Below are 9,476 nucleotides of genomic sequence, written 5' to 3' on the forward strand. Positions count from 1 at the left end.
CTGACCGCCCTTTCCAGACCTTTCCCTGCCACCGGCGCTTTTCTTTTGAGCTCTAACAGGGCAAAATGTAGTGGTGGTTCTCTCATACACTGGGTTAAAGGCTGGAGATTGTGAGACAAACTGCTGGGGAACCGTGTACACAGTCTGAGGGATGGAAGCAACTGAGGCTGTCGTGACAGGAAGGGATTTCCTTCCCTTAAAGTGTTTTCTGGGCTTCTTGCCCTTAGGTTGAGGTCCTTCACCAGGGGTAAATTTCCTTTTAGAGGACATACCCCATTTTTCTACAAGGCTTAGTCTCCTGAGCTGCTTTGCCCATGACTTCCTTAACCAATTTCTTGGAATAGGTGTCTCCCCCAGATATTGGAGTCGAGCAGCTTTCTAGGTTCATGCATGATCGTAGCAGCGGCCAGGATGTGTTCTCGACATGCTCTTCTGGCTAAGAAGAAAGCATGGAGATCTCTATGAAACATGGTTAGGTGAGTCTTTGCTAAGACTGGGAAGAGATCAAATTTGGAATAGTTTCCAATAAGCATTTCTAGACAAGATTGGAAGGATTAAGAGGCAGATAGTCTCTCTTTAGCTTCCAATTCTTCCTTTACAAGGGATTTGGTAATTCCAGGCAGTTTCTCATTAAACTGCCTGCCTCCGATGTCTTTACAGTATCTAGTTTTCCAACAGTAAAGGTGTTGGACATTCTCGCAACTGTCTAAATCATAAGGAAGGGCTAGGGAGACCGGTTTGCACTCTTATAGTACTGGTAATGGTTTACCCTCCACTACTGCTTTCTTTACAGCCTCTAAACTTTTAGAGGCAAAAAGAAACAGTATCCTTGGGGGCTACAAAAGTGACCTGCTCCCTGCCAAAAGCAGAAAGTTGTGTGTTAGTGAATATGGCCGTCTTCAGCTCCTTAACCAAGAGAGACTTGAGCCTTGCTGTGGTCCAGGATGATTGTTTCCTTAGGGATTGTGTCATCCCTAATGGATACTTCTGAGTTAAGCTTACATAGCAGTAAGGATAACTATCGATTGATGGGAAGAATTCCAAGTCCGAGACTGGCTTGGAACCCAACCCCTCACCAATGTGGAGGAACCCTTCACTTACGGCCATACGCTCAGCATAATGCCAAGGGTTCTTAACTGTGCATTCAGGTAGGCTCGAAGCTGGGGAAGCCTGAGAAGCAGGTGCCTTCTGTAAGGTTTTTATCTTCGCCATGAGGTCTGCTTGAGAACGATCATGTTTGGCAGTTAGGTTTTCCATGAAAGCTTTAATGGACAACATGAATTCCATTTGACTAGGAAATGAAGGTTTGTCTATCGTAGGAACAGGTGTAAAGGTAGAAGCTGGGATCCGAGCATCAGGGATGGGGAAATGAGCTAAAGAAGTATTGGGAACTGTACTCACCCGAGGTACATCCAAGGACTCCTCAGGGGCTTCCGTGGTCAGCAGGATCCTCTCCCTCTCTGATGACACAGAAGAAACTTTCAACATGTTGACAGCATCCAGGCTCATAAATTGTAGAGCATCCCAGACTTCTTCATCCACATGATCTACTGGTACTGGCGGGAGTTGAACCGTCGGTAATTGGTGACCAAAAACAGCGGTCACCTTGGGAAAGAGGAGGTCCTTCAGTTCCACAGAAGGAAGATAAGGGGCACCTTGTTGAGAGCTTTTCTGAAAGCCTCTGACCCAATGACGGAGCGTCTTCTGACTCCGTTCTTGCACATCCAAGGAGACGTCGGTGGCATGGAAGCCAGTATGAAGGAGGTCTTTGCAAACCTGACAATTATTTTGTTTCCAGATTGCAATAGAACCCTTGAAAACATGACAGTCCGCATGTTTCCGGCAAGTCTTGTGGCCACAGGGCAACTTGACCCGCCTGGTACAGGTGACTGCAGAACACACCATTTCACCAGCAACCTATAAAGAAAAAATTTCAATGAGTACAAATCATGAGAAAATATTTCTTCCTAAGATTAAGCATACAAAAAAAATTTTATACAATATATAAATAATGCTTACAGTTAATTCTCACATACATAGACCTACCAGCATAAGACTAAGATAATAAAGACTCATAGCAAACAGCTCAGAAATCATAGGAGAGTTTTGAAAAGAAACTATCAATGACAGTGGGGTAGGAATATAGAGGAAAGGTTCACATCAAAAGAACACCAGTGCCTCCAAAGTCGGTCTATTGGACTACCGAAGAGGGCAAGTTCACTTATTATACTGCCTACGTCAGCCACAACTGCCCCCGAAGCGGCAGTAGCTGGGTTAAGTCGGCATCTATATCTAGTAGCCAAGATAAAAAGTGACCTTTCAAAACCCCAGGCATGTCGACACAAAGCGGCAGAGGCATTGTCAAGTCGACAGGAAGAGAGTGGAGAATCCCTTGGGGAATGGTCCGCAATCAGAAGAGGTACAGGAATGAAAGGCAGCTAATAAGGGAACCTGCCAAGACCTAGTCATTATCATTAACTTATGAAAAGAGAGGGATTAGCCCATAAGATAATGAGTCGTACAAAATGGCCAGGATGCTAAGAATGAAAAATGCAAAGGATGTCCTGACAACCAGGCAGAATCCAATTGACCAACTTCAGAGGACAATGTTCCTCAGATATGGAAGGGGATAGGAATAAGCACGTGACCAGTCTAAGGCTGCAGCTAAGGTGGTAGAGGGAATGTCCCATAGCCAATGCACATCCAGTGGTACAACTTGGGAAGCTGCAGTCATAGAACAGGCAACCACCAAGGCGGCAGAGGAGAACCCCAAAGGACACCAACTCTTTGCCTAGATAGGGCCAGGCCACAGGGAGAACCATGCAGGCAAGCCTAGCCTACCCAGCAGGTGAGGGAAAAACTCATAATCCAAGGTAAGACGACTAGACAAGAGGAACTGTTACTCAGAGCACAGTCAGGTTACAGCCCAACCAGGAATGGGAATGGGCAGAGAAAACACCCAAGGGTGGTCTCCAAGGTGGCAGAGAGATCTAGTCCAGGAAAGGAAAGAGTCTCACCCACCCAGGGCCAGGATAGATAGCCCACAAGCTATCCTACCATCAAAGAGTACAGTACTTCAATCGCCATGGGACTAGACAGGAATGGGAACAAAGTTCCACAGCAGGTAGACACACCAGCAGGCACAAGGGTAAGGGAAAAGGGTGGTGATGGGAGACTCAAATTGGTAAGGTAGCACGACAGGAAGGCCCAACTGCCACATAGAACTGGAATAGTGTTCTAAAGGGTCTGCAGCAATAGGGCACAGAGGAGAAGTCCTCACAACCAGCCATAGCCCACAAAATCCAAGAGAGAAGCCTAAGAATGGGCAAGGCGGCACAGGGGGATCCACCCGTCAGCACTAGAACAGGGGTTAGTGCGTTCTAACGGGTAAACAAGAAGTAGACACAGGGAACAAGCTCCCAAGACCCATGCCGCCCTGCCAAACAAACAGGCTAAGTGGAAAACGAAAACAGTCACCACAGGACAACTGCAAAACACCATCCAGCTCCCAGAGGGACCCCCCAGGACCCCAGCTCCCTGCCGCAACGAGTCGACAGCACGGGAGGATGGGCAGCCTCACGAAACCAGTAGGGTCAGGTGAAAGAAGGGAATGTTGCAGAAGTACAAAATCACCAGGCATGGCTGTTGGCCGAGGCAGAGCCAGCCGAAGTCAACGCTGATAAAAACACAAGCAACGCCATAAAAAAGGGGTTGGGAAAGCCATAATCATACCACGCTGCAAAAGAATAATGTAAAACATATTCCTACAATAAAATGATCAAACAACCAAGCATTTCTGAGCGACCCGGAAACATGACACAATGGCGCTGACCACATGCTGGCCACAGATAACAAAAGATATGCAAATCGAAAGAAAATCGGGGTAGAGACGTGGAGCAAAACTCTCCAACACACAAGAAAAGGGCACCCAACCCAGCCGACAAGGGAGAAGTTGAAGCATCCATGATCATTAAATCACTCAAAAAGTTAAGAAAACATGCAGAAAAACTCCAAGCAACCGTTAAAGATGGTGTCTGCAAAAAGAAAATGGTAAACAGGAAACATGTTAGTTGTACCACATTGAGATTGGGAGTTATAACAGCTCTCTTGCCCATGTATCCTACCCTATTCCTTATCATTCAAGACAAAGTTAACTCTATTCAGGGAAGGATAACCATGGCTTGTTATGAACACGTCCCCGATTTATACACGATATCTCTCGAGATATTCCCTCCGGAGGTTAGAACTCCGTGATAACTTCTAAGGTAAAATTCTCTGGTATATCACTTGCAGAAATATCCCAAATATAAAGCTGCCATTCAGGAACTTCCATTAGGATGAAATGGCTCAAGCCCAAAAAATCTAATTGACGAAGTTTTAAATATTGCTGAAACTCAAACATTTTTTTATTTCTACACTTTCTCAAACAGAAATACAGCTTATTTCATAATCTAAAAACATAGATATCTCTGTAATAATGAAGGAATAAACAAAAATAGTGCATTCGATTACTTATCAACACTAATTCTCTCTCTCTCTTTCTTTCTTTCTTTCGAATCATAGTTTAAAATATCCTATTTTGCTTCGGAAGCATTACTGTACTAAATTGAGGATACCCTTATGTACATTTGCAATAATGAGTTTTTGTTACTTTTAAAAGCAAAAATATTTTAAGTATGGTAATTTCTATATTTCCCAACTATACAAACTTGAGTCCTTTAGTTGTTTTCAGCGCAAGCTGGAGGGCTGTTGAATCATTCTAATGATTAATTAAGCGACAGTGGGAGCGAGGGTGAGGAGCCCTCTCATCTGCCAAAGTCTCTTCACTTACAATCTTTTGGCTCAGGACTGAGAGGGATAGTTGAGGAGGAAAGTATAATATAAAGGACTTAAGTTTGTATAGCTAGGAAAAATACAAATTACATTAAAAAAATTATTTGTTCTTACGTGAAATACAAGCCATTGTCCTTTAGGTAGGGAAACACACTGCTTGGTGGGTCAGATTCCCCCTAGAACTGAACTGGTTGGTTCTCTTTCTTCCTTGCAAATGTCAGTCTACCTAGTTCTGTACAAGGACAAGGAGATGACACCAGCCACCTCCTATTTCTTTATCATTGAGATGAATACGCTGATAGGGTCTGCCCTGTCCAAGAAGATTGGTATGTGGTCAAAGGAAGGATACCTTCACTCGAAGGGGATCGCAGTGAAGCCTTCAAATGGTGCCAGCCTCTCAGCTTCCTCTACTGAACTATCAAGAGTTGAGGAAGGAGCAGGACTTCAATGTTCTGGCAGAAAGGGAGATAGAATGCCAAAGCTTCTTCAACAACTGAGGGGCATCAAGTGTCTGGGGTCATAACTCCTGCTCCCCTTCCGGTCACTGGATAGCCAGGAACCCGATCCACAACAACACCTGGGGGACGTGATATGTGGTCACAGCCCCAGGAACGTTCATTGGTCCCATGGGCTAACACATAGAGCCATACCCCAACACCACTCTGCTACCACGGTAGATGGGAGTATTCGAGAAATGCCTAGGTGAGCCGAGGCTGGGCCCCGTGACACGGGATGACAGACCTGACACCTGTGACACAACTCCAGGGTCTGAGGCTCTGGGGCCCCGGGGAACATAAATGGGTGCCAAACAACTTGTTCCACCTGTATAACAAGGTAGGCCCGGAGACCAAAACCTGGCACCCTTGGAGGCCGAGGCGTGGAACCGAGATGCATGTGCCTCAGTTCCAGGAACCCGAAAGACGAGGCTGACACCAGACAACCCAATGGGATAACCAAGGATCCAAGCCATGCTCTAGCCCAAAACATCGGCTGTCTATTTCACTTGGCTACCAAAGTAACCAGGGGGCTGAGGCATGCAGCCATGCCTGTCCTCGGATTGAGCCAACACTAGTCAACCAGACCACCTGGGTAATTAGGGGACCGGATTCATGGCCCCTATGGGCCGAGGATCAAGACCCTGACAATGGGTCACGGCTTTTTGCGCTATGCCTCAGTCACAAAATATGGGCTGTAACAGGGGACCCAGGGACCCAGGCATAGCTCCAGTGGGACTGAGGCTCGAAGGTGTGATGCACGGTAATAGCACCAGGGGAATGGAACACAGAACGGTGGCTCCTTCTATCAGAAGTGAACAGAATCAGAATCTGAAGAAGAGTTGAAGAAAGGAGATGCACACTCGTATTTCTTTCTATTACAAATCCTCCCCTCAGGCCCTGCTAGCAGAGGAGTTGAAGCCTAAGAAACCCAGATAACAACGCTTCCCCAAGGGAAGAAACCACAAGACTTGCTCCAACAGGCACCACAATACTGGGAAACACTATCACACTTACATGGGAGCAGAAGCCCGAGAGCCCCTCAGGCACATGGGTTGTGGTGAAGCACAGAGAAAGGGGGAGGGGCATGGTGACCAGGTCAGGGGAGATGCACGGGGAACCCATTTGGCACCAGGGGTAACACATCCTTTCAGCCCCAAGGAAGAACCATTACAAACATCACAGGGCACACTGACCACGCCTTTCACAACTGGCATCACCAAGGGAGACACTGGCACTGGGGAGCAAGCCTGAAAGTCCTAACGCGGACAAAACTCCTCGTTAGTGATTCTTTATGACTTTGTTTTAAAGTCCAATGACTTATCCTTTGCCTCTGATGCTCATAAGTAACCTTTAAACTCTTCTGATTGTCTTGCAAGTGTAATCAGCTATAATTTGTTCAAGTGGACAACTGTTCCACCTTGAGATGTTTTGTTTTGTACAATTCTGTAACATTATTGCCTGAATAAATTTCAAGGAAAAATGTGCTTATTGCCAATATTTGATACTCCAAAATTTTTGTTCCTTTCCACAGGTTGTATTGATTAAAAATAAGTATACAATAGATATAAATGTTTGAAGGTCGTTTTTGAATAGAAGAGGCAACAGACAGAAAATCATGGAGATCAATCACGTACGTATGATCAGCACCAGAACCGCCTCTCCACCCAAACTAGGACCAGGGAAGGTAGGGTCAGGCAATAGCTATATTTTATTGTTTGGGTAGACTAGTGTTGGAAAACTGGCCTAACCTTGGTATTGACTGTAAATGCATTAGATTATTTTGCTGTATGTCTTGTTTTATATTTTTCTATTTTTGAGGGATTTTACGCCAAGACAGTGGTCCATAATTTATTGATTAGTTGCATGTAATGATGAAGAAAATTAACTAATACAGTACAATAAACTTTTTCATGATGATAGCTCTAGCAGACACATTTTGCCTGTCCTGGTATTTTGTGTATATTTCAAGTACTGTACAGTTTTTTTTTTTTAACCTGTCTTACCTCTACAGTTCTAGCCAGGTCTTCCCTTAGGAAATTCTGCGTATTTGCATAAGTTAAACTATGTAAGTCGCAAGCTTAGGTTAGAATTTGGCATATACTAAATGTTAGATATCAGGTGTTTAAACTATGAGAATTTTTTTCTAATATTTGACAGGCCATACAGCTATGATTGACTTGATAAATTAACTGTTATTGTACACATCTACAGTATTTAATATACTGTAACCTCTTTTACAGGGTACAGTATTTATTTTCTCAATACCTATACCACTACAAAGATTGCATAAAGCAAGTTGCTGAATTTCATAACATTTCATAGCCTTTCTTCCATTCAAATATTAAGGCATACCACACAACTGCAGAGAGGTTGAAGAAATTACAAGCCCCTCAATGCACAGCAATGATTGTAAGAACGCTAGGAAGATATCCCTGATAAACGTGGCATGATCATTCTATGCAAATAAAAAAGTGATTTTGACGAAGGAAAAATCTATTTTTGGGGAGAGACCTGTGATGCCCGGTGAAAGGAGTCCTTCTTTACACTTTTCTGATATAAATCTTCCAAATATACCAGAGAAAGATAAAAGCATGGAATGCAGAGGTTACTACCCTCGCGCGAGCACCTTGTGGGTGTCGTGTATACATCAGGGGCGTGTGAAAACCACTATTCACAGGCTGTCTTCCATTTAGATAATTCCTTCATCAAAGGGAAGGGCCGTAACAAAGGCCCTAGAAACCACACTTGGACCACGCCACCGTCACCTAACACGAGCGCCCTCTAGATCATCCTTCTGTTTTGGACTTGCCCGCATAGTCGTATTGTTTGTGCTTTCGGTGTTTTTCCCGTGTTTGTCATTAATTCATCATGACGGACACTGCTACTTCACCTTTACCAATGTAAAGTACCATAGTTTGTTTTGACAGCTTTTTTCAGTACCGGGCATTTGTGCTTTTTCCAGTAATGTGGATTTTAATTTTGGGAGTGGATTGGCCTTCCTCGGTGTCGGCAGCCATGTTGGCTGTGTCATGCTATAGGCATGGCAATCTGCATGAATGAATGAATGAATGTTGGCTTTGTTCGCTTCGCTAGTATTTCAAGTTAATATTGCCTATCTGGTACTCTGTCATCTAGGTTATATCACTTACGTTTTATGACCATTATTATTATCATTATTTTATTATTGTTTTTACTATGGTATTTATTTGCTAGCAAGTCCAATTTGGACGAATGAAGAATAACGTTCTTGCCTTTGTTATAGTTTAAGTACACGCCTCGGGAAGGTGGTCGTTTTAGACTATATCTTTTTATTTATTTGTTACGCTGTCGTTATTCTTCGTTCTTGGTTATTACAATTTTATCATTATTCTTATATCATATTATTGTGCGCTTTTGGTTCTTTATAATGTAACCATGAGAGCGTGAGCATGGAGTTCTCGGTTTCTGTTACTACAGTTACGAGTTACCCTTTCTCTCGTTTTCTTTCTTAATCTCGAGGAAGGAGAGGTGGATTTCCCGTTTTCCGTTTTATACGCTCAAGAGTTATCCCTGCCTCCTCTTCTTCTCCGGGTTTATGATATTACGTTTGATGGTATTTACGTTTTATTGATGTGGTTACTGTTACTATAGCTAGCATTATTAATAGGTTCCGTTTGGGATCGCTTTATGCCGCCACCCGTAGTTCCGTTCTCTTCGGAACGTTCACCGCCTTGAGTTATACTCCGCTATAATGGATACTCATTGGGTTGGGAACTAGTCAGATATTTGGAGTGCAACGGTGAAACCCGGCACTCAGACTCCGGCTTCGGCCTTATGCACACGAACCTTTTTCATGATTAATCACACATCGGAGATCACACAGACGTTCAGCATTGAGGTTAACATTATCTTACCGCTGGTGTTCACGATTTCATTATTACGGACCTTTGTTACCGGATCTCCGGTGTCACCGGAGATCACTCAGACGTTCAGAACCACTCAGTCGTTCAGAACCGAGGTTAACATTATTTTACCGATGAGGTTTATAGTTACATGTTACGTGGTTACTTGACTTTATATGTTAATTTGTAGCTCTAGCTAGCAATAATAGAACCATGTTAGGCACACATAATTAATGTTATCCAGTAAAATGGCCTCTCATGGCAT

This window comes from Palaemon carinicauda, chromosome 30 (assembly GCF_036898095.1).
Source record: "Palaemon carinicauda isolate YSFRI2023 chromosome 30, ASM3689809v2, whole genome shotgun sequence".
NCBI classification, from domain to species: domain Eukaryota; kingdom Metazoa; phylum Arthropoda; class Malacostraca; order Decapoda; family Palaemonidae; genus Palaemon; species Palaemon carinicauda.